The sequence below is a fragment of the Callospermophilus lateralis genome, chromosome 3 (assembly GCF_048772815.1).
Source record: "Callospermophilus lateralis isolate mCalLat2 chromosome 3, mCalLat2.hap1, whole genome shotgun sequence".
NCBI lineage: Eukaryota > Metazoa > Chordata > Mammalia > Rodentia > Sciuridae > Callospermophilus > Callospermophilus lateralis.
In genome coordinates this window covers 13,570,118-13,594,787 of record NC_135307.1, presented here as the reverse complement: position 1 = coordinate 13,594,787, position 24,670 = coordinate 13,570,118, and the positions used below count along the sequence as shown (strand labels likewise).

The 24,670-nt window shown below is 51.5% G+C and overlaps 1 protein-coding gene across 5 annotated transcripts in view; it reads left to right on the top strand.

Moving 5' to 3' along the window:
- The window catches only part of Rin3 (Ras and Rab interactor 3), a 108,322-nt gene that overhangs the window by 40,066 nt on the left and 43,586 nt on the right, over window positions 1–24,670 (top strand). The window lies entirely within an intron of this gene.

The window sequence follows — 24,670 nt, the reverse complement described above, 5'->3', positions numbered from 1 at the left end:
CCTAGCATGTGTGAGGCACTGGGTTCGTTTCTTAGCACCACATATAAATAAATAATCCCATCAACAACTAATAAAAATATTTTAAAAAAAAGAACCCGTGGAATATTCCAGGCTCTGGTTTGGTTTACATCATCTCAGAAATGGGACCTTTTTACCCTTCATCAGCCACCGAGTGACTGCAAAGAAGGGCCCTTGAATATTCTCGAGTGCTTGTTTCTCAAGAAACCTGTGTATGGACAGAAGGAAATGCAAAGAGGAATAAGAGGGAGTCCCAGCCCGGGGTCCCCAGTCAGGTTGCGGGGGGGACTTCCCAGGGCGGGAGGGACAGCCCTCACCTGCTATGTGGTGTGGCAGGTGGTACTGCAAAGGGGCCTCTGGGAGGGCTGTGGCAGGGGCAGATCACTGTGGGGAGGACTCGAGAGGGTGTCTGCTAGAAGGACTGAGGTGCGTCAAGAAATCAAAGGCATGCTTGGAATGGGTCGGCAAGGCAAGGCTGTACTTCTGCAGAAAGGTGCCCCCAGAGCCAATCCGGCCAGCAAGCACACCTGTGCAGGCTGGCCCCTGCTTTTATCCCTAGTGTAGTACTGCCCCTTGCTCCAATAGGAGGATTTCATGGTTACAATATATATGATTAGCTAATTAAAATTGAGGAGGGCACAGGAAACAGGCAATAGTTGTGATTAGGTACCTGTTAGGGAATTTCAAAATGACTTCATTCCTCGGGACACGGTGGCACACACCTGTAATCCCAGTGGCTCAGGAGGCTGAGGCAGGAGGATCCTCAGTTCAAAGCCAGCCTCAGCAACTTAGCGAGGCCCTGACCAACTTAGTGAGACCCTGTCTCTAAATAAAATACAAAAGAGGCCTGGGGACATGGCTCAGTGGTTAAGCATCCCTGGGTTCAACCTCTGATACAAAAAACAAAAAAGGCTACATTTTTCTCCACAAGGTTTCCTAGTTTAAATGGTTCCATTATACATTGTGAGATTTAAGTCACAGTAAACATGTTTGTGTGTTAATTTCAGGTTTAACTTTGATAGAAAAGAAAACATTAATTTTACAGTGTCGAAGACAAGGGAGGATTCGGGCTGGGTCCCAATCAGTTCAATTAAAGTCTAGTTTTCTAGAAAGCAAAAGAACTAGGTTGCTTTTCCTGTTGGGGAGGGTCTTTCCACAGAGACCCAGGCCACGCAGCATGGGTAAAGCACATCTCACTCAGCGCGTCTGACACCTGGTTATGGGGGTCAGGTACTGCTCCACTGCTGGGGACACTGCAGAAACAAGAACTCCTTGCCTCTCGGCATATGGTTCACATGGAGGGAGAGGACAGTAAGCAGTAAGGGCGCAGGGTGACAGTCAGGTGGAGAGTCACTAGTGGACCTGGAGGGATCCCATTTCCATTATACACACAAGAGTGCTTGTCGTTCAGGGACCCTAGCTGAGTGGCTCTGTCACCTTTGGCATACGGCTGAAGTTTCTCAGGGTTGGATCCAGGGTCCCCGCAGGCTAGAAAGGGAAGAAGTTTGTGGGAGGGTCTTATTACCAAGGCCTGGAAGTGGGTCTGCCCCTGTGACTGCATTTCATTGGCTAGAATTCAGTCACATGACTATACCTAACTGCAAGGGAGCTTGGGAAATGTAGTCTAACCATGAACCACAAAATGTAGTCCAACCATGGGGTACCCAGGAAAAAGTACCCTGGATGAAGTGCTGGAATCCTGCTTCAGGGAGCAGGAGTGTGAAAAGACGACCTAAATGACTGTCCCTCCTGTGAAGTCCAGGACAGGGGAAAGTTTGGGGTGTTATAGTCTTTCCAGACCAAGTACACACACAGCCCCCCTGACTGCAGAGGGGTGGAGTCACTCTCTTACTGAGAGAAACCAAGTTTTCTGGGACGAGGCTTCCAAATGTTAGGTACCTGCAGAACCTCCTGGGCCTTGAACTTCAGCAGCAACATTGGAAAGGTGGCTGAGAGTGGGGCGTGGTGCTGTACGCTAGGAGCTGGGTGAGATAGAGGGTTGTTCAAGGCAGGGGACAGAAGGCCTCTCGGGGGAATCTGCTCGTCTCTGCCCACCCAGCAGTCCAGGTCCGGGTCTCTCCAACCCAGATGCAGTAAGCTCCCTGGGAACCAGGACGTCAGATCTGATTCAGTGTCTCACTTTCAGTGAGCAACCTGTCCAAGGAGAATCAGAGCTGGGCTGTTACAGGGGTGATGACAGCTTTTGTTGAGAACCATTGCAACAGGGGAGAAGAGACCTCAGTAGTGGACTGGCCCCGTTCTGAGTTCAGCATGGGCAAGTGGGCATTTATAACCAAGGAAAGTCACTCAGAGGATACGAGGGCAAAGAATGATTCTGGCTAACCCGACCTACCAGGAGTCTCCATTCTTCAAGGGGAATGGTGAAGGGTGAGGAGCCTGCTCAGATATTGAGGGTTATTGGTGAGTGGGGGCGGAGGCACTTGCTCAATTGACCTAGCAGAGTTCTTGCTAAAACTGGATTTTCCAAGGAAGTACACAGATGGGCCTAGAGAAGGCCCAGGAGCCCAATTCAAGTTTGGTGGAGTAAAGAAGTTTTGCATCACCCCAGGGACAAACCAGGGCATTCGGGGATGGAAAGAGCTTACTTCCCATAAGGTAAGAACCAACCTCGTTGGTTCTTGTCTGACTCCCAGGGCATGCGGTAGAATCTCATTTTTCATTTTAAAACTTTTAAAAATGCAGCGCACAACTTTGCTGAGAAGACAGCGCCAGAAGCCCCCCAGGCAGCCTGACTCTCCCCATCCTTCTCCTGGGTGTTCACCCCCCATTCTGGGTGTGTGTTGTATTCCAGGAGCTGGCGTGTGTTGTATTCCGCTCTGTCCCTACACGGCATCTTCCCAGGCTGGCCACCAGGGCAAACCCGACATGGGTACAAGAACAGCAGTCTTTTTCTTTGTTACAGGTTCATGTCCCCCTCTGCTCCCTCCTCCTGCTGCCCTCCTGAGCCCTGGGCTGTAGCCTGGGCCATCGAAGCCACACAGCCTGATTGAATCTTAGCTCTGCCTCCTTCTCTCCAGGCCCCAGTGTTCTTGCTGTGACATGGGGATGACGACGGGCCTCCCCCCCAGGGTCCTGGGAGGAGTGAGCCTGTCCAGAATGCCTTGAACTCAGGACGCTGTGGCTGTGGTGGCTGCAGTGGGGGTGGCCTGAGGAGGAAGTGGGCAAGGGAAAGACCCAGGCCTAGAACTGGCGCTGGTGTTGGGGTTCCCCACCCAGAGCAGAGGCGAGGGAAGGAGACAGGGGCTGCCCCGAAAGTGAGTGGTCAGCAACCTCTGTGATCAAAACACTCTGTTTTCTTGGAACATCTGTTTCGGCCACTTCTGTGCTTCTGTGGGCTCAGAGTGTCCCCTAGTGTCTTGTGAAGAGTGTCTTTGAAAAACCCGGAGCCAGTCGGCTTGGGCCAGTGTTGCTGTGGTGACAGACAGACAGCCCTAAACCCCATGGCCTTGCATAAAGTAGCATAGCGTTCCAACTGTGCCTGACATGTATGTTCTTGTGCGTGTCCCTCACTGGGGTGGCTGCTGGGTCTTTTGGGCACATTTCCTCAATGGTGCAGCACCCATCCGGGGCAGTAGGACGGGCAGAAGACAGAATCCCAGGATGGCTCTGGAAGGCCCACAGATGACAGGCACCACTTCCTAGAATAGCTTATCTACCAGAACAGGTCATGTGGCCGGGCCAGACATCATCGGATGAGCAGAGGAATCCTCCCGTGCACGTGTGAATGGCAGGGGCAACTCTTTGGAAAAGTAATGCTTGGGGAGGGGCCAGAGAAGCAGCAGGAGAGATTGGGGCAGGAGCTGTACAGGAAGGCCTAGAAGATTCTGGGATGGGTAGGGGCTGGGCCAGCTCCTGGCTTGCAACCCTGCCCTTGATGGCCGAAATGAAGCACTTAGTCAGAAAGTGAGTGGTCAGCAACCTCTGTGATCTCACTCTATTTTCTTGGAACATCTGTTCCAAGACATGTTGAGTGTCCCTTCTCCAAAAGGCTTGGAACCAGAAGTGTCTGAGACTTTGGATTTCTTTTTCTTTCTTTCTTTTTTTTTTCAGAGTTTGGAATATTTGCATATATGAAATGAGATGTCTTGGGGATGGGACCCAAGTCTAAATACAAAGTTTATTTGTTTCCTATTCACCTATGAACATAGCCTAAAGATCATTCTACTCCATGTTTTCAGTCTGTCTGCGTTTGGGCTGCGACACATCCCAAGGGGCCAAGCATGGGATTTTCCGGCTGTGGCATCAAGTCATCATTTCAAAAGTTTTGGATTTGGAGCATTTTGGATTTTTAGGTCAGGGATACTCAACCTGGACCTACTTTTTCATTAATGGGCTTTAAAGATGGTGACAACACACGCCTACAATCCCAGCAGGTCAGGAGGCTGAGGCAGGAGGACTGCAAGTTCAAAGCCAGCCTCAGCAACCGTGAGGCGCTAAGCAACTCAGCGAGACCCTGTCTCTAAATAAAATACAAAACAGGGCTGGGACGTGGCTCGGTGGTTGAGTGCCTGAGAGTTCAATCCCCAATAACCCACCCCCCCAAAAAAAAAAAGATGGCAACAGTGACAATCATGGGATGTTGATTTTCTGTTGACTGATAAAAGCAAAAAGAAAACCAATCTGCCTGTCCCTGGAAGAGGAACTGTGAGGCCGTGCGGGCGGGTGTGGTCTGGCCTGTACTGCAGGGAGCCGCCCAGCGCTCAGCCTGAGCTGAGCCATGGCCCCTCTCCCCTGCTCCCTCTTCCCTCCTGCACAGCTGACCCTGGCTTTAGAGAGGCCCGTATCTAAAGGCTATCTACGTCTAGCTCCGTAGATCTCCCACTCAGTTTTAGTGGATAGATACCCGTGTAGCTGGGAAGGCACCGTGTCCCCAGCCAGTGTGGTGGTGAGGCTCGTGCTGATCCATACTGGTGATCCTCACCACTGCACTGGGGCACCTTTGAAACCAAGGGAGGGAGAGAGTCTGGGTCAGTCTTCCTGGGCAGCAGAGATCTGAACGCCTGGGCAGGACAGAGCCCCGACTCGGTGCCTTTGACTTCTCCCAGTGCTCTAGGATTTGACTGTGTCACCAACTGACCCTTTATCCTAGAATGAGATTCAATCTGTATTTGAATCTAGATATGCTAAGGCCCTTGAAAGAGGGGAATGATCATGATTATCCAAGGACAACAGGTGTGGAGAAGGCAGCCTCCAGGTATTTCCGTGGGGAGGCGGTATTGATGCCTCATGGAGGGGTCTTGCTTTCTTGTCTCTGACAACCTCTTTTGAGAGCATGACATTAGAAAGGCTGTCAGTTCTAGGTTCCGTGCTTGTGACATCAGGCACGTTGAGTTGCTCAACCTCCCTTGCTTCAGTTTCCCCAACGGTCGAGAGAGAACACCTCCAACGCTCTCGTTGGAGGCTGGAGGAGAGATCCCATCCGTGAGCACACGCGGGGGCTTGGGGCGGTGGGGCCCAGCAAGCGGGAAGCACGCAACAGCCTCATGTCCAGTAAAGACACTGTGGGAAACAGCTGTCAAGTGCTCACGGTGACCAGCACACGTGAGGAGCCCTCGGGGCCCCCGTGGCAACACTCAACAAGGCTCAGCAGTCATGTCTGCTCTGGGGCTGGAGCAGCTCACACCTCAACCCTTCCTTTCCTGGTGCCTGGGCCCGGGAGGGCTCTTCCCAGGAGCCGGTACTTCTCACTTAAGTTAGTACCCACGGAGGTTTGGGCTAAAATAACCACAGTTTGTTTCTTTCTGTTTTCTACTGTCCCCTTCAGCATCAAACCTGGGGTTTGACTTAAAAAAAAAAAAAAAAAAGACAGGACAATTTAACTCCAAGAACTTTTTGTCAACTTTGGTGAATTTCTTGGTTTTTGAATCCTGGGCTGTTTTAGGCATATTATTATAGGTTTTCTCTGTGTTAGTAAACATTTCAAAGATTTTGCAACTACTGCAGTATGTGCTGAATGGCTTCTCAGGGGAGACACTTGCCACCGGCTAAGACAGAGCCCCTGAGGTTGGACCAGCAGGGAGACAGCCATGTCACCAAGTGTTCAACCAGACAGCCCCAAGAGCAAGAACGTCAGTGTGAACTTTCTCAGCATCGAAGCTGCTTCCTGTTGATGGAGGGGAATCAACCCAGGCCTCACTGGAGCCTTGGAGGCTGAGAAATAATTAGGAGAAAGCGCAGAGAGGCTTGGGAAGTTTCGGTCGCAGTCTGCCTCGGAGCTCAGAGCGGGAAAGACACGCAGGACAAGGTGAAGCTCTGCTGGGTCAGGCGACTGGAAGGGGGCAGCAAAGGTGTGAGGGACTTGGTTTGTAGTGTTCTAAAAAGCCACACAAAGATTTTGAGCAGGAAGTGGCCCTAGGAGCTCGACACTGCAGAAGTGCTTGGCTTCTGTGTGGGAGCTGGAAGGGGCGGTGACCTGGCCAGGCCAGAGAAGATGGGGGAGGAGCAGCAGCCTTGGTGGCTCCCGGGAAAGAGGCTGGGGAGCTAAGACTAGGGGGGACCCTGAAGCAGAGAGAAGGCCCAGCTGCAGCAGTGTCTCCAGGAAATGCAACCCAGGGACTGTGCCCGAGTTGGTTTTGCACTGAGAAAATTGGGTACAGGGAGAGGTTTGGACAGAGGTGGAGAAGGATCAGAGCACAGAGCCTCAGAGGCAAGAGAAGGCAGAAAGACAAGAGGCCTGAAGGTTGCGTGAAGTCTCTTCTATAAGGGCCGGAGGCTGGGCTGGAGCTCAGAGGTGGAGTGCTGGCCCAGCGTGCACAAGGCCACAAATGTAAACCAATAACTCGCCTCAGTGCACAAGGAGGAGCCCATGGACGGACATCCTCTAAAGACTCCTCCTTTCAGTATGTCACATTGGTCATTAAGTTTCAACACCTGAATCTGGGAGGAGACACGTTCAAACCATAGATCTTTTTTTTTTTTTTTTTTAGCTGTCTGGAGACATAATACCTTTACTTATTTATTTATTTATTTTTATGTGGTCTGAGGATGGAACCCAGGGCCTCATGGGTGCTAGGCAGCGCTCCACCGCTGCGCCACAACCCCAGCCCCATAGCACTGTTTTATAAGGACTCTAGTCCGTTCGTGGGGGCGGCCCTCATGAGTAGACCCTGCCTCCTGACACTATTGCCCTGGGGCTTAGGTTCCCACATATGCCTATTGGGGTGATGCCCATATTCAGACCATAGCAACATCTGCATCTGGGCACCCCCGCCTTTCAGGCTCCCTCGCACCCTCCCTCCCTGAAAACCTACACTGTGGAAATCCTCTACTTGGTAAACAGGTTTATGCCAACACGTGAAAGACTAACACCATCGAACAGTAGTGTCCCCTGCCAGGGGAGAGTGCCTCTCAACGGAATGAAAGAGAGTTCCCGTGTTAAGAGCAGGAGTGCCGGGCAGGGCGGGGCACCTGTCCTGGGTAAGGCTCAGTCTGACTGACCGTACCCTCCTCACACCACCATGCACCCACACTCCCTGCGGGGCCCTTGGAAGAGCAATAATCTTCCTCCTCATCTGCAGTCATGGGCTTTCTTTCCCCGCTCCTTTGTATGTATAATTTTTTAAAGTATTTTTTTTAGCTGTAGATGGACACATTCCCTTTATTTTATTTGTTTTTTAAGGGGTGCGGGGGGATCGATACCAGGGCCTCACACATGTTAGGCAAGCCCTCTACTGCTGAGCCCCAGCCCCGGCCCTGCGTGTGACATTGTTCCAGCCTCTGTGCCTTTCACAGGCCAGTTCGTCTGCGTGGCTTGCTCTCTGCACTCCTCTCGGTCTGCCTGGGCTTCCTCGCCCTTCACAGTGTGTTTCCCAGGGTGGGCTAGAGGTTTCTGGGTGGGTTTGTGTCTGACAACACCTGTGGCCCTCACAGCCCAGGGAGGGTGAGGCATGTTGTGGGCATTCAGCAAGCACTGGGTCTTTGATCATCTGGTTAATGACACCTCACTCCTGTGCAGAGACAGCCTGGAAGGACTGAGAGGGTAGATGTCAGTACCCAGTGGACCCAATTCGAATCCTACCCCTTTGTTTTCATCCATTGGGAGATGTTGGTAGTTAATGCTCAGTCCTCTGTCTCAGCCTTGCCTTTCCCACCTGTGAAATGGACTTAAAATCAGAGTAATAATTAAGCGGACCTATATTCCATAGTACTGGCACATAATAGGTGCTCAGATAACATTTGTATGGACTGGGGTGGAGCTCAGTGGTGAATATGTGTTTATCATGTGCAAGACTCTGGGGTCTGTCCCCAGCATGTGATCCCCCCACAAGTTACTTGTCTCTCCTCTATCCCTAACCTCCCCCTTCCCAGGTGGCATGAGTCTCAGGGTAGAAAACCTGGGTTTGGCCCTGTGTGGCATACATGAGGCTGAAAGTAGCCATTCTATCCTAACAAGAATTTAAAAATGTGAACGTGCAGAAAAACCAACGGGGCTGGGATCACAGGGTGGGACCACTGCCCCCAGGACGGGACAGACAACAAGCAGGTGTAGAGTCACCACTTCCCAGAGCAGAAACCAGCAAGCACACACTGGCTCTGGAATCCAAGCCGGGGAAATACCCGGTCACTGCCAGGTCACAGGAGGCTCTGAGAGGTGGACCTGTCCTCAGGGGGCCCTCGCCTTCGAGAGTTTTATCACCTGAGCTGGACCAGAGTCTCACAGTGAATATCAGAGAAAGATCCCCCTGTGCTTCCAGCAGGGGGAGGGGAACTGTTTTTAAGTGAATCAGAGCATTCTGTTCCTTCAAAGAGACAGTTTTTCAATAGAGTCTGACCTCCCTGTTTTATCAGAGAGCAACCTATCTGAGGATGAAAGGTACCTGCCCTGGCCATCCTGGCCCACAGAAAGGAGGGAGGCACTGGGCAGCACTTTGATGCTCACCGTCCAGGGGCGCAGACTCACTGAAGGATGGATACTCCCAGGACAAGAGCTCTCCCACCCCCACAGCAGAGCAGGTCTGTCCATAGTTCCGTCCACGGTTCCTTTATCCTGTTATCTAGTGCAGCATGTTGGCCATCAGGAAAAAATCACAACAGTTTGAAGAGACAGAGTAAGACTTGGAATACACTCGAATATGGCAAAGAGGCAGGAATTATCAGAACTAGAATTTAAAACAAGAAGATGAAGATGCTCAGGGCTCTGGTGGATGAAGCAGGCAACTGTAGAACAAATGGGCAGTGTCAGTGGAGAAATGAGGCTCTAAGAGAGAACCAAAAGGAGATGCTGGAGGTCAAAACAGCCAGGCAGGCGAAGGACGTCTTGGACTGGCTTAGATGCAGCGAGGAAAGAGTCTGAGTTTGAGAATGTCACATTAGAAGCCACCTACGTTGAAAAGCAGAGAGAACAAGACCGAAAAAATATAACAGCATACTTAAGACCTGAGGACAGTCATAACACACACCTGGGAATACCAGGAGAAGAAAGTGAGAAAGGTCGGAGGAGCTACCTAATGACTGGGAATTCACTCAAGTTAATATCAGACACCAAACCACAGATCCTAAGAATGCTGAGCAGGACACATCCCCCCTGCCCTGCCCTCCCGCCCCCAAAAAACCAAACGGACCTTGCCTTATCATCTTCAAACTGTGGAAAATCAAATAAAGAAAAAATCCTGAAAGAAGCCAGATAGGAAAAATATATATATAAGGGTTAAAACTAACTTCTCAGAAACACTGCAATAAATAACAAAGCGGAAAGAAATATTTATACTGGTGGGTGGGGGGGACACCGAATGAGAATTCTGAACCCTGTGAAATCATCCTTCAAAAGTAAAGAAGAAATACTTGCTCAGACAAAAGAGAGAGAGGGCGGGGGGGCGGGGATTTGTTGCCAGTAGACATGACTTGCAAATGTTAGGATTTCTCTAGGGAGAGGAAAATGATAAAGGTTGGAAACTCAGATCTACATGAAGAAAGAAAAGTCATCAGAGAAGGAATAAATGAAGGTGAAATTAAAATTTTTATTTATTTTTTTTTACTTTTAATTGATCTAACAGTTTATCCAGAATAATATCATCAATAATGTACGTGACTATATGTGCATGTGTGTTTATGTATAAGCAAAATGAATGGCAGCAATAAGGGGTGGCAAGGAGGAACCAGGATTATTTTATTTATACCTGTGAAGCAGCATAGAATTTCAAAGTGGACTTGGCTTACTTGTAAATTGCAAGCTCTAGGGTGAAAACTAATAAATAAATAAATAGATTGTATTGCTGATACCAATAAAGGAGATAAGATGGAATCATATGAAATGCTCAGTTAAAATTACAAAGGCAGAAAAGGAGTGGAAGACAAAAATTGCACCAAAAACAAGGACAATAAAATAGAAAACAGTTGCAGATAGGGTAGATGTTAATCCAACTCTATCAATAATGACTTTGAATGTCAATGCTCCAAATTACCAATAAAAGATTGTCAGAATGGATCAAGAAACAAGGCCCGACTGTATGTTGTCTACAAGAAAACCACTTCGATTATAAAGATGCCTATACATTAAAAGTAAATGGCTGGAGGGGCTGGGGTTGTGGCTCAGTGGTAGAGCGCTCGCCTGGCACGTGCAAGGCCCTGGGTTCCACCCTCAGCACCACATAAAAATAAACAAATAAAATAAAGGTATTGTGTCCAACTACAACTAAAAATATATATTTTAAAGTAAATGGCTGGATAAAGGTATACCACACTAACACCAATCAAAAGAAAGCAGGAGTAGCTCTATCAATTTTGGACAGAGCAGATTTCAGACCAAGGAATGTTATTACAGATCAAGGGATTCAGAGGGAAATTTTATAATGATAAAGGTCAGTTCTCCAAGAATACACAACAATCCTTAATGTGCATGTGACCAACAACAGAATATCTCTCAAGGCAAAACTGATGAACCGCAAAGAGAAATCAATCCACTTTCACAATTGGAAACCGCAACACCCTGTATCAGATGTGGGCAGATCCAGGAGGCTGAAAGTCAGTAGGGACATAGTTGAACTCAACACCACCATTTATCCACCCGATGTGATTGACATCTATGGACCACTTCACTCAGTGAGAGCAGAGTGCACATCCTCCTCAAGTTCACATCCTCCTCAAGTTCAGGTGGAACATTCAAGAAAAGAGGCCACTTTCTGGGTTGTAAGAAGTGCCTTAACCAATTTAAAAGACAGAGATCATACCATGTGTGCTCTCAGGCTACAGCGGAATTTAACTAGAAATCAATAACAGAAAGGTTGTTGGCAGATCCCAAAGTGCTTGGAGATTAAGCAACAGGTTTCCAAGTCACTTGTGGATCAAAGAAGAAATCTCAAGGGAAATTAAAAACACTGCCAAGTAAATGAAAATGAAGACACTGTTGATCAAAATGTGTAGGATGGAGAGAAAGCAGCACCCAGAGGGAAATTTACAGCATCGAGTTCGTGTGTTAGAAAAAAATAAAACCTGGCATCATCGTTAGTTCTCTCCCCTAACTAGCTCTGGGAACTAAAGCAAGTGATTTGACGTCTGATCCTCATTTCCATCACCACGCTGTGGGGTTCAGGGTACCTCCAGGGAAGTTGTTAGGAAGGACAGGAAAGAAAAATATGTGCACATATTTTTGCATTCAGAAATGCAAGAGTGCGCTGAGCAGCGCCAGGGGGCGCGTGTGTGCATTCATTCGTGAATCTACGTGCCCAGCGTCCACCGAGCCCTGATTCATGATAAGACAGGGTTCCCTGTATTAAGATGCTCAAGTCTGGCCAGCGAGGCAGAGCAGACCCTCGCAGCACAATGTGATTGGGGTCTTGTGATCAAGATGGATAAGAGAGGGCTGTGGGGGTGGCTCCACAGACAGAGGTCCCCGCCTGGGCACACGTGTGGCGCTGGCCTGAGTCTGCTCATAGGAGGTTCTCCTGGGCATCTGAGTGGATGGGCAAGAGTGGAAGAAGGAGGTAAAGTGCCTCTGTGAGCCTCACAGCTTCCCTGTGTGGGGACTCAGCATGCACTGGAGAGCACCCTACATGGAGAACCCAGGAGATGTTCCTGGGTGACTCAGCTCTAGGGAAGTTGTCCCAAAAGGGAAGTGGATTGGTTACCTCTGAGCGCTTGCTGGCCCAGTTCCCAGATTTGCTTTGCTCTGGGAATTCCCAGGCAGCTTCACCCTAGGAAGTAGGGACTGGGTTAGAGCCAGTGTATTCTTCAGCCAAGGCCTGGGTGGGTGTCAGTGAACTGGGTTTTCATGGTAACTTGCTGTGTGACCTTAGCAAGTCACTCAATGTCTCTGGACCTCCTGAGAGAAGGTGGCACCCCTGACCTTACCTGGCAAGAGATAGATACAAAACACCTTGGAAGGATAATGCCCACACATTGGCTTGACCCCCAGTGTCCCATACACTTAGATCAGAAAGTCTCCCCACAGCCTAGGAGAATATATGTCGCTCCGTGTCCAGGCAGCCCAGCTGAGCTCATGGGAAGTTGTCAAGTTGCCGTGCCTGTTCTATCAGCTTCTCCTTTCCGCCCAAACTTTAATAAAGAGTTGGAGCTGAAACCTTCTGGAAAGTTCCACAGAATTGGACTGTTGTGTCCCCGGGCCTGCTGTGTCTCTCCCCCTCGGCCACCCCAGCTTGTTGAGTAGTTGGCACTGATTTATCAGCAGGCCCGATCCCCCTGCGTATGCTCAGGGTGCTTTTGTGGTCTCGGCTTGGTTTTCACAGAAGAAGCTTTTAGAGAACTTGCCCCAGAGAGATTTCCCCTTCTGGAATTTTCCTTTAATATAGTTCCCTGTCTGAGGCTGCCCTCGGCACCACAGAGGTGGGTCTTCAGGTGAAACCCGGCTCTGCCATTGCCAGGCCTTGACCTCTCGGGGACCTGCTGCCTGGCAGGGACAGGGTGGCCCTCTGTCTTCACCACCTGGGAGCAGGTCCTATTTTGCAGCTGAGAAAAATTACACCCAAGGAATAGCTGGGACTCAGCGCAGGTCTGTGGACACCACAGGCAAAGCTCTTTCACTTGAACCAGGTGTTTGGGGTCTTAGCGTCTGTATTCCTCATCCAGGGCCTCTCCAGGGTGGGGGGCGAGAGGGGAAGGACAACAGGAGAGGAGAGCAGATAATAATCAATCATTAAACTTGTTGCATGGTTTTGTCTTATCCTTGTCTTGTTTTTTTTTTTTTTTTTTTTTTTTTTTTTTGTGTGTGTGTGTGTGTTGTTGTTTTTTTTGTTTGTTTTGTTTTGGTACCAGGGATCGAACCCAGGGGTGCTTAACCATTGAGCCACATCCCCAGCTCTTTTTTAATTTTTATTTTTTGAGACAGGATCTCACTGAGTTGCTTAGGACTTTGCTAAGTTGCTAAGACTGGCCTCCAACTTGTGATCCTCCTGCCTCAGCCTCCTGAGCTTCTGGGATGCCCTGTCTCTTCTGGCAGGGGGTTTATTTAACAGACACTTTGGAGTTACCTCAGAGCCGGGAGCTGAGGCTTTGAGGGTATTGGTGGCAGAGAACAGGTGTTGGTCAGAAAAGGGGGCAGGTGGGACTAGATGGCTTCAACGAGGACAGCCATGGGGAAGAGGTTGCCCCGGTTCCCTGGCTCTGCCTCTTGATGGCTGAATGAAGGTGACTTTGTCTTTGGGCTGTGGTCTTGGTGGGCCCTGGAGTCAACTCCACCCCAGAGTGAGAGCCGCCTGCCTGTGGTCTCTTCTGGCTTGGGAGTGAAGGCCCTAGGGAATGGGCAGGGCTGTGAGTCAGGGCTGGTTCCCTGGGGAGCTGTTTGTAAGCTCTGCCAGCACACTGTGCCCAGATGCCTCGTCTGTAACCAGGGATGGAAATACCCACCTGATAGAACCCATGGGAGGTGACATGGGTGAGCATTTTGTAAACCAAAGCACGACATGTGTGTGCATGTGAGATATGAGGGGTGCCTGTAACTTTTTACATTTCTTACATGAAGAAACAGGAAATAAGTTGGGATCTGAGTAAGACACAGTAGAATCATAGGTTCCCAGAGCCATCAGCGGATAATGTGAGAGCGCAGGCTGACGGTGGGCCACACCTGGGATTGCTCACTGCTTCCTAGTGGAAGTCCCCGGGATTCTCCCTGGCTTCAGCACCCTGAGGACCAGGGAGCCCTGTCACTCACTGAGAGGACGCTGTGGGGCATTTGCCATGGTTTTCTTTGGGAAGCAGCACGGCAGGGCTGTGGTGGGAAGAACCGGCAGACAAGCGGACTTAGAGTTGAAGTTCCACTTGTCCCTTCCCACCTGGGTGAACGTGGGCGGTCTCCTGAGCTTTTCCAGGTTCCATATCCTCATCTGTAAAATATGGGACCTCCCTAAGGGGGCTTGAGGGAGACCTCCTCCAAGGGTAGACCTCCTGTTAGGTGAGCATGAACTCCATGCTCGCTCGCTCTCTCTCTCTCTCCCTCTCTCTCGGCCTCTCAGAACTCCATGTTTATACCAGGGACTTAGGACCCCAGCTGGACCCCTAGTCTGCCGCATCTGGCTCAGGGGGGACACCAGAAACTCCCTCTGTGTAACCCAACCTAGAACATTCCCCCCCTGCTCCTCCTTCTCTGAGTTATGACGCAGCCTCTTTATGGAGGCTCCTGGGTGGTGCCGGGCTTTTGCTGGGACAGACGGTGAGAGAGACCAAGGACCTGGAATAATAATAGGTAAGCACTGTGAATGAATTAACCTGATCTGCATGGCCACCCTCGGGTATGAACACCGCAGGGTTAAAGGTGGCTGCCTTCCTCCAGACTTCCTCGGGAGGTGGAGTCTGTGGCAGCCCCCTGAATCTGAGCTAGTCTGCCACCTCTTTGACCAACAGAATAAGGCACAAGTGACACTCTGCCAGTTCCATATGTAGCTTGGAGGATCTCCCTTTTTGGACTCTGGAAACTGAGACCCCCCTGTCTTGGTCCCGGAGAGAGAGGCCTAGAGACCCTCAGGAAGGGAAGAAAGACCCAAGAGGGAGTCAGGCCTGGCTGAATCCAGCCTTGCAGCTGCCCTCACCAGGCACGAGCAAAGGTGTCTCAGACTCTCCAGATTAGACCAAGCGACACGGCCGGTGTGATGTGGAGTGGTGCTATATTTGAGCTCTGCCCAAATTCCTGACCCACAGATCAAGAGCTGCGGAATGGCTGTTATTTTAGGGAACTGAATTTTTCAAGTAAATTATGCAGCCATAGATAACCAGGACAATCATGATCCCAACAGAAACGCAGGCACAGAGAGGCCCCGTGGCTGGCTCAGAGTCCCATGCCAGACAGCAGCCGGGCCAGGATTGACCCCAGCCACCTGGCCCCCACCAGCTCATGTGCCGAGCTCTGTGTGGCACTGATTGTGAGTTGAAAACATTCTTCTGCTCTCAGGGAAACCTCTGTCTGATTTCGAGATGCAAGAATCATGCATCCTGTGTAACCAAAGAACCAAGTAAGATGTTCATTTATTGACTTAGTTGATTTCAGGCCACCAGGGATACAGAGATGATTACCCTAGAACAACGTTAGCACTTAGTGCACTCGGAGAAAGACCCCCCCCAAACACTGGCAGGGGAGTAGCTCTCAGGGGTGAGGCGGCTTTGGGGCTGCATCCTGAAGGATGGGGAGACACGTCCTGTTTGGGTGCAGAAGGAAGAGCACGTGAGGCGCATGACCGCTCTGCTGGGGTGCAGAGGGCAGGAAGTGGGCGTGTCCAGGTGGAGTTGGGGTGACTGGAGTAGAGGGTGCACAGAAGGGGGGTCGAGCAGAGAATGGGGGGACAGCCCAGCTGTCCCCGGGCCTTTGCCCCCAGGCCTTGAGGGTCAGCCCTTATCTAAAGGCCACGGGGAACCCGGCAAAGGACGTTACCAGGGAACCTGATCCAGTGCGCCTCCTCGATGGCACTTTGGCAGTGAGGGGAGGCCGCGGGGATGAAGACCCGAGGGACTCCATGACTGCCACTAGGGTACCCTGGAGGAGATGGACCTAGTAATCATGGTGAGCGCTGGAAAGAGGGGACATTCTCCCGAGATTCTTAGGAGGAGAACTAACAGGCCTGGTCAGCAGAGATGGCTGAGGAGGGAAGAGGTGGCAGCACCACCCTATGTGCAGGGAGGAGTCATGGGAGGGACAGTGGCAAGGAGCACTGCCAACTGCAGTGTCTGGAGAGAGCCCACCGCACCCCCAACCTGGAGAGGATAGGCGCATAGTAGGTGCTCAGCAAAGAGTTGACAACTGAGGGCTGAGTGGGTCCCTAGGTCTGCGTCCAAGGACGGGGGTGGAGAAGAGGTACAGAAGTAATGCCTTGAGCAAGGGGAGGCTCCGGAGCTGAGATGCCAGCTCGTCGCCCCTGCGTCATGTTCTCCTTTGGGTGAGGAGACCCATGTCCACCCGTGTGCTTAGACACCTGTCTGCTCTGGGTGGTAAGCCTGCCATCTGGTGGCTAAAGGGAATTGGAACTACGTGACCCGCCAGAGAACAGGAGACCCTGTGCTTCTTCTATCTAAGAACCTCGAGCCCTCATCCCCTGCAGCCACAAGGAAATTCCCACTGAGAGCTTTTTGCAGCAATAGTGGCATCCCCACCCTGGCCAGGGACATTTAGAGTGACTTGGGACCCTGCCTGTTTCTGTGCCTGCAGGGGTTTTGGTGGTGGAAGGGCTCTGCTCTGAATAACTCCTCTTTCTTCCCCACCTGCTCTCGGAACCAGAGGGGACAGGGGAGAGGAGGAAGGTGGAGATGGGCCAGGGCAACCCTAACCCTATTGCCCCAAGCCAGTGTTCTGATGTTGAGCCCAGTGACTTTGCTCCTGGAGCTGCAGACTCCTGGCCGAGCAATGGCCGAGCAATGGCCCAGCCTGCCCCGGGTCCTAAGGCGGCCTCCTGAGCTGGGTATCCAGCATCATATGCATCGCCAAGCAAGTTAGCTGTAGGTTGTCCTGAGACTGGCCCTTGGTCTTGGTCTCATGACTCGTTCTGTGGCTCTCGCCAGCTCTTCATTGCTGGTCTGGAGGATGGAGTGTAATCCCTCAGAGGCTGAGGTCATGGTTTGGGGCCGGGTTGGCTTTGCCGACTTCCACTGAATCCAGTTCCCAGCCTGATGCTAGCAGCCAGCGAGGTGCTGCATCCACGGCATTCCGGGCTCTGCCCATGTCTCCAGGCACAGACTGCTTCCTCCTCCAGAGAAGCCCTGTGCACTTGGAGCAGGTCTCTCCTTGACCGCCCGGCACTGTAGAATGTGGACAGCCCTGGCCCCCGCCCACAAGGTGCCAGGAGCACCATCTCCTGGGTTGTGACAACCAAAATTGTCTGCAACACCTAAGTGTCCCTTGGAGGATCAATTTGCTCCTGATTGAGAGCTGCGGCTTTAGAGCTACCTGTCCAAAGTGCTGGCCATGAGCACACGCAGCCACCAAGCACTTGAAATGTGGCTTGTCTGTTTGAGGTGGATTGTGGTCAAATACACCCCAGGCTCTGAGCACTTGGATGAAGAAAAGAATGCAAAATATCTCAAGAGCAACTTCTTGGCATATTTATGGTATTTGCAACACTGCTATCTGGGATAGGTAGATATGTGCATTGGGGTGTGCATATGCAGTGTTTTGGTCAGTGACGTCCACCCGCAGGATGGTACAACATAGAGCCCAGGTGTGCAGCTGGCTACCCCGTCTAGATTCGCTGTGGCATTTATACGAAAGAATCGACTAAGGACACATCTCTCAGAATGTACTCATTGTTAAGCACAACACAACCGCATTGGTAGAATATATTATTAGGATTAATTTTACCTGCTTTCCCTTACTATTCCTAATGATATTATGAGATTTTTTTTTCTGGGCTGGACGTGGAACCCAGGGTCTCATGTGTGCAAGGCAAGTGCTTGCCACTGAATTTACAGCCACGGCCTGAGAAATGGTCCTACTGTGCGTGCGCCTCACATTCTATTCCTCTTGGATGGCGGCTCCGGCCCAGGGCACATGCTGGCTGGGGAGTTGGTCTTGGCTCCAGGCCACATCCTGGCACTCTTACTTCCTAGCTTAGTGACCCTCAGCAAGCCACAGAACCTCTCTGGGTCTCACAGTTCTTCCTGGGGGTCAGTTCTTCTAGACCTTGGATCTGAGTTCCCCAGTCCTGGGCCGGGATGAACTTTGTAAGATTCTGAAGTTGAAGGTGGTGTTTTATGGGTGTTCTTGATGGGTCCTTCTGTGGCACACAATTCTGTTCTTCCTGTTAGGGTTGTGCCCAGGGCTACCTCCCTGCCCTCTTTACAGGTTCATGTATGAACCTCCTTACAGGTTCATACAAGAGGGAGCAATGTGTTCTTTCTTAACGGGTCCAGTCAAAGACATCCCCGCGTCCCTGCGTCGTGGGCAGGGAGCAGGGGGACTGCTTTCCCAGGTTTGCAGTTCACCTGGGACAGCTGCTTCCGCTCAGCATCTCCCCTCTGCCCTCCACTTCCCTCCTCCCAAAGACCTCCCTGTCTCTCCTCTTGGTTTACTCTTCCCTGACACTTGGCAACTTGCAAATCTGTCCAATGTCCCTCTTGGGTTTGGCATCTGAACTTATAAATAGAGCCCAGATGAAATCCCGCCTGCCCTGTGCAGCTTCCCAGAGGAGGGATCTTTTATTTTGGCATGAACAGTGTAGTGAGGGTCACTACAGTGCAGCTGCCCAGGGGGCTCGGCGACAGTGCTTTCAGTAAACACAAACCCTGTGAATCATGGGGTATGGTACAGAACTGCCCTGGACCCAGGACGATAAAAAGAAATAAGTTCTGGGCCAGAGCCAGGCCTGTGAGCTCACCGTGGTGTGGTGGCATCGTGCTCTGGGTGCAGGGTGTACCCAGCCAGAGGGAGGGGCCGGCAGCACTGCCCAGATAGTCCTCACCAGGGGTAGCTGGAAGCCTATCAGGTGACAGGGGAGGAGATCTGGCCCACAGGACAGGTGTCTCACTGACAATGAGGCCAGGGCACTGGGTTGCATTCCAGCGGGGACTCTGGACACCCTCCCCCAGCTCCACACCACTCCTGAACAACAGCACCCACTGTGCTGGCTGATGGCACCTGGTCACGCCTGGGGCACACGGTGGGGCCAGAGACAACCTCTGGGAGCCTGGGTTTCATCACCTATAAAATGTAGATAATGGAGTTGCAATGATGATAAGAATACGGAGGCTGACCCAGCAGGAACCTAAGAAGTGGCAGATGGAGTCATCAGCATCCACCTGGAACACGTAACCCTCCATCGCTACCCAGGAGGAGCAAATCTACACTACCCAGGGCTGGGAAGTTGGGAGAAGAGGTCAAATAGTAGCAGACTGTGGAATTAGAATCCGGACTCCAGAAAGGACCAGAATTGAACCGGAAAGCGCCCAGGCTAACCCCCTCCTCACTAGCCAAGGCTGTATCTTCTCTGGGCCTCAGTTTCCCCCTCGGTGCAGGGGTGGAAGGGCTGGATCAGAGCTGCCTCTAAGGGCCCTTCCTTCCTGACTTTCAGTGCTTCCCTGTCCTTTGTGAGTTGGGGCATTTGGAAGGGCCCTACTTGGACCCCTGGCCAGTGCTGGGTTCTCCCTGTCCCTTTCTCGCCAGCCAGTACATTCTTGAACCAGTGTCCTCTCCCAGCTGCCTGAGCCCTCACCACCTCCCGCCCTCACCCCAAGTGTCCTGTGTGGGGTGCAGCTACCCACGGGGGCTCGGTAACTGTGCTCCCCCCAGAGCCCCTGTTGGGACCACTGGGACCTTTGCACCATGACAAACTGGGCCCAGGTGAGCCTCGCTTGCTCCCCCCCTCACCTGGCAGGTAGGGAAAGTAGGTCTTAGAGAGTCAAGTCTCTGGTCTCATGGTGGGTGGTTGGTGGAAATCAGGAACCCACACCTGGTCAGTACTGTCCAGATTTACTCCAGTCCTCACCTGGTCCTAAGTTTTCCCAAAGGACAGAGTTGAGGCACTGGGCAGCCCGGGAGTGAGTGTCCTGCTGATGGCCCTGGCAGCCTCTGCCTTCTGCTGGCTCCAGCAACACACGCGGCTTGGCCATCTTCTCTCAGGTAGAGAGAGGGCTGTCCTCCCAGCTCACAGGCGAGGTGGCTGCCGGAGCTGGACCTGAGCCCAGGGATCCCCAGGATTCCAGGGAGGTCTGCCTCCCCTTCCACTCCTGGGAAAACTGGGCCCGTGGGTGGACCTGGTGACAGCAGCCCCGTCCTTTCTCCACCTCAGCTGCAAGCTGTCCAAGCGGTGGTTCCCATGGCAACTGCAGTACGACTGGGCACAGCCAAAAGGCAACTGTGACCTTCAAAATGAGGAAGGAGTCTGCGCCTTGCAGTGGCCTGTGGGGCCCATGCTGGCCAGGGGTGGGAACAGTCCCTGGAAGAGCGTGCACTTCCTCCTTCCCCACCGCAGGCCGCTGACCGCAGCCTCCCTGACGATTCAAGCCACGGATTCAAGCCACGGTGACTTTATCCTCAGGGTTGGCTCTCGGCCTTTCCTGTCAGGACCCAGCGCAGTGACCGAGGGCCCCTTTTAGGAAAGTGGGGGCTAGGGATGTGGCTCAAGTGGTAGCGCGCTCGCCTGGCATGCGTGCGGCCCGGGTTCGATCCTCAGCACCACATACAGACAAAGATGTTGTGTCCGCCGAAAACTAAAAAATAAATATTAAAAAAAAAAAAAAAAAGGAAATGGGTCGGCAGCCATCAGGACAGAGAGGTGGGAGGATTCAGGGGAGTTTGGCGCAGTGATGTCACATAAGGACCTTTGGTAAGGCACGTCTTAGGCCCACCCCAAGCTCCCCCACTCCGATGTGACGGGGCCTTTTTCTCCTGCCTGCAAGCCCTCTGAGAGGTCAGCGGCACCACTTGCCCTGCAGGAGTGGACCAGCCCTTCCCTGAGGCCCTCTGGTGACAGTTTCCTCCTGGGGCGGTTCTCATCCATCCCGTGCTCATCCCATAGCCGGGCACCGTGAGGCTGGTGACAGGCAGCAGACATCCCCCCTCCCCACCCAAAAGAGTCTTCGACTTTCCAGAGAGAATGAGCGGATTGTTTTGAATCTCTACCCCTAGGAAGCAGTTTCAGATAGGTCCCCGGACCAAGCCATTAGCAAAGTCCCTGCCACCCTTCTAACTATGAGACCTCTTAAAGGGCCAGGCTGGATGATTCCATTTGCTTGAGATGCCCAGAAGAGACAAAGATGTAAAGATGGAACAGAAGCTAAGAGGAGGGGGAAGCAGGAGGTGACGACTAGTGGGTCCCGGGTTTCTTTGGGGGATGATGAAAACTGATTGTGGTGATGGTTCACACGGCTGTGAATTATACTAAAAACCACTAAACCGTTCGCTGTAAGTTGGTACAGCGTGTGGTATGTGAATTATGTCTTACTAGTAACTGGAAAAAAAAAAGAGAAAACCCTCAACATTAAAAACAAAGAACAATCCAATTCATAAATGAGCAAGGGATAGGAAAGACAGTAAAATAAATTGGACGTGACTTTCCTAGCTTCATGAATGAAGGCACGAACAGTGAAACTCCCCTCATGTTCAACCATACATGTAGACTATGTCAAAACGCACTCTGCTGTCATGTGTAACTAAAAAGAACAAACAGTCCAAAAAAATGAATGACAATATATGTCCTCATACATTAAAAAAAAAAAAAAATCAAACATTTCACCAAAGAGGATATACAGGTGGCAAGTTACCATATCAAAAGAGGTTCACCATCATCAGCCACCAGAGAGTGCAGATTAAAACCACAATGAGCTCTCCCTCATGCCTACAGGATTGGCTAAAACAGAACAGGAACACAGGAGAGTGACCACCCCCACACACACCGGTGGGATGTGAATGGTCTGACCCTCCAGAGAGCAGACCAAAGATGGGCTCACCTTCTACCCAGCAGCCCCACTTTGGGACACATATCCCAGGGAAATGGGACACACTGTCACACACAACACTACACACACGTGTCATGGCAGCTTTACTCTAGGGACTAAAACCCAGAAATGACCCGAACGTTCTTCAGCCAAGGGAGACTAACCAGCAAGGACTGGAGCCGGCTGCCTGACACAGCAACTCAGAGGAAACTTAAGGAAATTATTCTGAGTGGGAAAAAAATCTCAAATTGCTATATACTTTGTGACCCATTTACCTGACATTCATAAAATGACACAGCTCCATAGATGGCGAACACAGGAGAAGTGGCCTGGTGTATGATCTGAATATGGCTTGTCCCCTTGAAGCTCAAGTTTGAATTTGGTCCCCACGGGCAGTTATGAAGAAGGTGGGGAGTGGGGCGCTGCGGGAGGCCATGGATTAGAGGAGGTCATCAGGTGGAGCCTGTGATTGAATCCTGGGTGGCTTATGGGGACACACATGCATGTGCTCCCTGTCTCTCACCAGGGGAGACGGTGCCCTGGCTGGGACCCTTCCAGCAGGAACGCGCTCACCAGGTGCCACCCCTTGCCCTTGACCTCCAGAACCATGAGCCACAATAAGCCTCTTTGTAACGTACCCAGTCTGAGGTGTTGTGTTATTAGCTGAAAATGGATCAGGATACTGGGGCTGGCAATGGCAGGAGGGCAGACGTGGCTACAGAGGGGTGGCATGCCGGAGCCTTGTGGTGATGGTACTGGTAGATGTGTTGGTTGTGGTGGTTCATGTAGTAAAACTGCATGGGAGTACACGCATGCACACACCCGTGTGCAATTGTGTGCATGCTAAATTGGCGATGTCTGAATAAGCTCTGTGGATTGTACCAAGGCCGGTTTCCTGGTTGGTACTCTCAATTATACACAATTACTCACCACTGGGAGGAACCCGGGGACAGCGCACAGGACTTCCCTGTACACTGAGGACCCATAAGCATTTCAAAGTGAAGCATTTTATTTATAAAGAACTATGAAAGGATTTGAGAACTGGCGATGGGCTAGCACCATGCTAGGTGTTGGAGATACCCTGGAGAAAGAAAGAGACACAGGCTGTATCTGTCCTGGTCAGGATGTTTGTATTACTGAGTGACAAACCAATTTCTAAAAAGCAAAAAAAAAAAAAGAACTACTCATGGCCGTCAGTTTTTCAGGAATGTTTCATTTTGATGTTGAGGTTGTAAGTCCCAGGAGCCAGCCTGCTTCTCTCCCATCCCCAGCTCAGCCTCGATGGTGAGCCCCAGGGTGACAGGTCAGGGGTCACCTTCCCTGTGGTGGAGCTAGGGTCTCAGTGTGGTCCCCTCTGAGTGCACCAGTCTCGGCTGGATGGTGCCCACGCTTGAGCCTTGCCCTTGGAAATGGATTAGATGGTGTCTGGCGCGTTCCCATCAGGCTCTTCTGCGCCCCCAGGGATTATACACAGTGTGGCCATCAAGGAGACCTGCTGCGACCACTGGCACCTTGGTCGGGAGGGGCAGCTGGCTGCCTCTGCCACAGGCTGTTGGCAAAAGCACAAGTGGGTACTGGCCATCCCTCAGACGTGGCCAAAAGGCAATCTGGCAAGACAAGGAGTGACATGGTCCCCTTGGTGACAGGTGGCACAGGGAGCTTGTGAGGCTGAGCTCCTCCAGAGAGGACGCTGGAAACCATTCAGCTCTGGAGAAATCTTTACCAAATCTCTACAGACAGTGCATGTGCATTTAAAAATCCCAGAAAAACCTAATGCAGGAAGTAAAATTGGTCCGATCTTTGTGTGTGTGTGTGTGTGTGTGGTGTGTGTGTGTGTGTTCTCCTTTTAGATAATAGCTTTTTTTCGGAAGTGTTTTTTGAATGTGTTTAATACTAGGCATTTTGCTTATTTGAAGTGTGCAGTTTGGTGGCTTTTAGTGTATTCGCAGTTATGTGACCATCGCCAGTCAATTTAAGAACATTTTTATCACCCAAAGAAGGAGACCGCGTGTCACATAACGGCGTGAGTACACCTAATGCCACTGAACTGCACACTTAAAATTGGCCCAAATGCTAAACGTCATTCATAGTTTACCATGGTTTTAAAAACCCTTTGGCTATCACCCCTTATCTCCTCCTCCCCAACCCTAAGCAACCCCCAACGTCCCTTCCGTGCCTTAGATCGGGTCCACCCTTGGCTTCAACACCAGGGGCCCTTCACCCCTCTATCCTTTGCAGGCCCTTGATGAGCTCTGCACAGGGGATGGGAAAAGTGAGACCCTCTCCCATCCTCTGCCGGGTCCCAGCCTCCTGGTCTGAGGAGCCATGCCCCTCCCTCTTGAGGTACACACGCACTGCGGGGACCACGCCCTGTGGGTGGCTTTCCGGAGAGGGTGGGATCAGAAACAGGTCTGTGGGGCAGAAGGTGGGCCTGGAACTGAGCCCTAACACAGAGAAGGGCAGGGAAACGGCGGGAGTAAAGGCCAAGGAGGCAGTGTCCAGAGGGAGGAGGGGGAGGTCCAGCCCAGGGACAAGGTGCTGAGCCAGAGCCAGATGTGAGGCCATGAGAGGCAACGACGTCCACCTCCAACCTGCTGTCACCACCGTGTCCTCCTGGCTGCCATTTCCCCTGATGGAAGTGCAGGTGCCATTCGCAGAAGCTCCGGGGATGCTTTGTTTCGTGCTGACGAGGTGGCCTGTTAGTTTCCCATGACCGCTATGACAAAGACCACAAGCTGGATGACTTAAAACAGGGGACATATATGGTTTTGCAGCTCTGGAAGCCAGGAATCTGAAATCAAGGTGCGAGCAGTGTTGCTTCCCTCCGGAC